Here is a 6,000-nt window from a genome sequence, read left to right as displayed (position 1 = left end):
GTTCTAAAAGTGATTTCAAAGCCATTAATTCTATACACTAACGAGGACACCAAACTGCTCAACTTGTTCGTACAGTCACATATAGCGTATGGCATTACTAGTAACAGATAAACAAGAACTATTAGTAGAAGTGTTTTACTGGTTTCAGTTTTATGACGACTGTTGCCGACTGAGGCGCCAATACGTGTTTTACCTCCCCGGCGAATTCTAGCAGTTGCCACTGATGTTATTACTACAATCAAAGCCGGGACTATATCCCGAATAAATACCGCAACAGATCTGTATGTTTGAACCATGAGAGTGTTGTCGGGATTATTATACCTACATAAGTATAAGCCAATCTTTGATAACCTAATTCGATTAAACATCGGTAAATCCAAGTTTAAAATGAAGGCAAAAGCGACTACAATTATTACGGCGAATCTACGTCGTGTTTCTGTGAAATGTTGCATGTGAAAAAAAGGAAAACGAACGGAGACAAATCTCTCGATAGAAATCACAACAATGATATAATTAGACACAGTGATCGCTTGATTTTTGAACAAATTATCGATGTAACAAACCGGAGTATACCGTTCAATTACACGATAGAAATAATGCCAATAATAGTAAATCGATGGACATGATGCGACGCCCTTTTGACGCAAAAGTAGTGTCCAACTTTTACATTCCGGATAGTATCCTAATCCACGGGTTATGTTTAACACAATGGTGTGAGCGAATGATCTTAAACCAAACAACACGACAAGTTGATCCGAAAACGCTAGTGTTATGAGATAGGGGAACGTGTAACGAACTGACTGATATCTGCGACACTTTATCAGTAAAATGATTGTCAGAAAGTTGAACACGCTTCCTAACGGATACAGGAACAATACTTCGGCGATATCAACGCGTATTAAAACATTGTATTCGTTGAGAAATTTATCGAAAGCCCTGATAAACGGCGGCGGCAGCGAAGGTGGTTGCCGTGTCGGTAGTAGCTGTCGTGTCGGTAGTAGCTGTCGTGTCGGTAGTAGCTGCGGTAGCGGCTGCAGCGTAAAATTTCTCATCGTATATAAATCTCTCACGAGCGTTTGAGAAATAACTTGAAGTTTTCTTCCTTTGCGTCAACGGATTCAGTTCTACGTAACATCGAGTTTACAATATCTCTCCTCCCTCTCTCATTCCCTCACGTCAGACTGCCGGTAAGCTCTTTAGATTGACACTCCCTGTTTTTTCCGTACATGGTTGTTGAACGCGCTTCGAATCTGTCGGCTTTATGCAGCAACATGCAAATTACAGACGAACTGTGAACATATTTCTCGTCGTGTATTATTTTTGAAATCACGCGCAGAAATATGTATATACATATAACATGTTCTATTTCGTGGTTTGATGCGACAATATGAAAGGAATTTAAACTATATATATTCACTACTAAAGCTGCAGCATAACTTTGAATATCCAGAACCGATGCTAAAACGTCCAGCTATCCGTGCTTCGATTTCCGATCGATTTTCAAAATCCAAACCTTAGTTTCTTGTTGTCGCAATCGAAAACTCTTTGAACCACCAGTGTGTCCGAGGATCCATTTCGCGAAAAATGTCTACCTTCGCTACAAATTTATCGACAGTTAGTTTACAGAGATATGGCCAAGTAAGTAAAAAGTAACTGAAAGAGCGCTCGTTGAATGTAAGATTTAGTAACCGTTTTAAAGTTTCTAGCCGCCATGACGCCACATTTTTTCTCGTTTTGAGCCATGTTTAAACCAGTTCCAATTACGAACTCCGATTTAAACGAAAAAAATCTGTAAATCCGACAACCGATCGGATATATATCGCCAACTATATCTGCACTTCGATTGCTTTGCTGATTTCTAATTCGAACCCCCTGTTTCGTTCCCGGCAGTTGTCGTGGGTGGGTCTGTAAGGGACACTGATCAAATCGAAACAAATCAAGTGAAATCTACCTAATTAAATGAACATCAGGGTTCATCACTACTTTAAGATTTTAAGAAAGATCAGTTGTTCGTTGTAACGTGGTCTTTTCGGGTTTAACCTGGTTTTTTTTATTGAAACGATATTTTCTTAATTCGCAGTAAAAAACGATAGGTTAGAATTTTCTTCATCTGAAAATACGGATTGACCCTATAACTTGATCGGTCGATTTCGTTTGTTTGTTTTTGTTTGAGTTGGTCTCCTCGAAAGGTTGGTGGTTTTAACGTGGCGTTAAAACGAATAGTGTAAAAATGTAAAAAAAAAGATTAGTGAAGGTCGAGTGTCGTATCTTATTTAATATGGCCCGAATCTTATTGTCTTTCTGATGAATTTTTATGTTCTCTTTAAGATGAATTTCGATCGCAATTAGGACAACATTGAATTGAATATTCGATATAAATTTACTACCAAAATGCAACCAGTGTGAAATCTGAATACGACATGCACCGCCGATGTAGTTGAGTCCTGGTATCATATTCGTTTAATCCCCCTGTTTTAACACAAACGCTCAGTTATTCATTATCGACAATATAAAGCAATGCATTTTATCGTTTAAGGCTTCAATAAACTGAGTTAGTTAGTTTTCTTGTTTAAAGCTTCAACAACATTAATATCAAGTGAAGAGAATTGATTAAATGGTACAGTTTTAGTGATATTGATAACGTTTTATTTCAAATTAGTGTTTGTCTTGCTTTAGAGTTGGATCTTGGTTTCACCACATACTAACCCTGTTGGGTTCATTTAACACGGTTTACCTTCAGGATGGGATTAAGGCCCCGTACACTGTACACAGCCAGCAGGACTAGAACCTGCTTGTAACTCAGCGCTTTACGTCAGTTGGATCTTAATTTCACCACACTAACCCTGTTGGGTTAATTATTACCATCGTTTACATTAGGATGGGAAGCTTGATTTGTGATTCAACACCGGATTGGTTTTCCCAAGACTGCCCCCCCCCCCCCCGAGATTCTATCCCGACGGGACCAAGGTCTGCGAAGTGTTGCCCGCACACTCTATGAGCAGCCAGCAGGACTCGAAGCCCGCACACGCTATAAGCAGGCAGTAGGACTCGAACCCGATGCCGTTCAACACTGATAGTGAATGCATCTCGCCTTATCCCACTGACTACTGGGACTGACTCGGAACCGTTCGCCGACAGGTGCAGCGGAAAACACCGACAAGTTTGCGTCGGAAAACTCTCTGTGTTGTTACGTATATAAAGAAATTCACGCTGAAAACGCACTGTCGAGGAAACGTTAATATCCGGGCTAATATATTCCACAGCATCCTAACAAAGAATCGAATGATGGGGGTTTCTCTACGATTGGTTTTGGAGCCATTAATTCTCTGCACTAACAAGGACACCAAACTGCCCAACTTGTTCGTACAGTCACATATAGCGTATGGCATTACTAGTACCAGATAAACAAGAACTATTAGTAGAAGTGTTTTACTGGTTTCAGTTTTATGACGACTGTTGCCGACTGAGGCGCCAATACGTGTTTTACCTCCCCGGCGAATTCTAGCAGTTGCCACTGATGTTGTTACTACAATGAAAGCCGGGACTATATCCCGAATAAATACCGCAACAGATCTGTATGTTTGAACCGTTAAAATAATGTCAGGATCATTATAACTACAGTAGAACTCATAGAAGCCACCATCATTCCTTTTTATTAACCTAATTCGATATATTATCGGCAGATCCAAGTTCAAAACGGTCGCAAAAACGATCACAATTAGGATGGCGAATCTACGGCGAGTTTCTGTGAAATGTTGCATGTGAAAAAAAGGAAAACGAACGGAGACAAATCTCTCAATAGAAATCACAACAATGATATAATTAGACACAGTGATCGCTTGATTATTGAACAAATTATCGATGTAACAAACCGGAGTATTCCGTTCAATTACACGATAGAAATAATGCCAATAATAGTAAATCGATGGACATGATGCGATGCCCTTTTGACGCCCAAGTAGAGTCCAACTCTTGCATTCCGGATAGTATCCTAATCCACGGGTAATGGATAACACGATGGTGTCGGCGAATGATCTTAAACCAAACAATACGACAAGTTGATCCGAAAACGCTATAGTTATGAGATAGGGGAACGTGTAACGAACTGACTGAAATCTGCGACACTTTATCAGTAAAATGATCGTCAGAAAGTTGAACACGCTTCCCAGCGGATACAGGAACAATACTTCAGCGTTTTTAACGCGCCATACAACATTGTATTCGTTGAGAAAATATACGAAAGCCATGATAAACGGCGGCGGTGTCGGAGGTGGCGGCCGCGTCGGTAGCGTAAAGTTTCTCATCGCGTTTGAGAAATCACTTGTTTTCCTCCTTCGCGTCAACTGATTCAGTTCTACGTAGCATCGAGTTTACAATATCTCTCCTCCCTCTCTCATTCCCTCACGTCAGACTGCCGGTAAGCTCTTTAGATTGACACTCCCTGTTTTTTTCCGTACATGGTTGTCGAACGCGCTTCGAATCTGTCGGCTTTATGCAGCAACATGCAAATTACAGACGAACTGTGAACATATTTCTCGTCGTGTATTATTTTTGAAATCACGCGCAGAAATATGTATATACATATAACATGTTCTATTTCGTGGTTTGATGCGACAATATGAAAGGAATTTAAACTATATATATTCACTACTAAAGCTGCAGCATAACTTTGAATATCCAGAACCAATGCTAAAACGTCCAGCTATCCGTGCTTCGATTTCCGATCGATTTTCAAAATCCAAACCCTAGTTTCTTGTTGTCGCAATCGGAAACTCTTTGAATCACCAGTGTGTCCGAGGATCCATTTCGCGAAAAATGTCTAACTTCGCAACAAATTTATTGACAGCTAGTTTACAGAGATATGACCAAGAAAGTAAAAAGTAACTGAAAGAGCGCGCGTTGAATGTAAGATTCAGTAACCGTTTTAAAGTTTCTAGCCGCCATAACGCCACATTTTTCTCGTTTTGAGCCATGTTTAAACCAGTTCCAATTACGAACTCCGATTTAAACGAAAAAATTCTGTAAATCCGACAACCGATCGGATATATATCGCCAACTATATCTGTACTTCGATTGCTGATTTCTAATTCGAACCCCCTGTTTCGTTCCCGGCAGGTGTCGTGGGTGGGTCTGTAAGGGACACCGATCAAATCGAAACAAATCAAGCGAAATCTATCAATTAAATGAACTTCAGGGTCAATCACTACTTAAAAATTTTAAGAAAGATCAGTTGTTCGTTGTAACGTGGTCTTTTCGGGTTTAACTTGTTTTTGTTTTGTTGAAACCATATTTGCTGATTCGCAGTAAAAACGAAAGGCTAATTCTTTCTATATATTAAAATACGGATTGACCCTATAATTTATTTGATTGGTCGATGATTTCGTTTGATTTTTTTGAGTTGGTCTCCCCGAAAGGTTGGTTGTAACGTGGCGTTAAAACGAATAGTGTAAAAATGTAAAAAAAAAAATGATTAGTGATTATCGAGCGTCGTATCTTGTTGAATGTGGCCCGAATATTATTTTCTATCTGATGAATTTTTATGTCTTCTTTAAAATGAATTTCGATCGCAATTAGGACAACATTGAATTGTCGATATAAATTCACTACCTAAATGTGACCATCGAAATCTGAATGCGATATGCACCGCAGATGCGGTTTAGACCTGGTATATTGACCATATTTTCGTCAAATCCGCCCTGTTTTTAACAAAAACGCTCAGTAATTCATTTTCGACAATATTAAGCAATGCATTTTATCGTTCAAGGCTTCAATAAACTGAGCTAGTTAGTTTTCTTGTTTAAAGCTTCAACAACATTAATATCAAGTGAAGAGAATTGATTAAATGGTACAGTTTTAGCGATATTAATAACGTTTTATTTCAAATAAGAGTTTATCTTGCTTTAGAGTTGGATCTTGGTTTCACCACATACTAACCCTGTTGGGTTCATTTAACACGGTTTACCTTCAGGATGGGATTAAGGCCCCGTACACTGTACACAG

Source organism: Tubulanus polymorphus, chromosome 9 (assembly GCF_964204645.1).
Source record: "Tubulanus polymorphus chromosome 9, tnTubPoly1.2, whole genome shotgun sequence".
Taxonomy (NCBI): Eukaryota; Metazoa; Nemertea; class Palaeonemertea; order Tubulaniformes; family Tubulanidae; genus Tubulanus; species Tubulanus polymorphus.
This window is presented reverse-complemented; position numbering follows the sequence as displayed.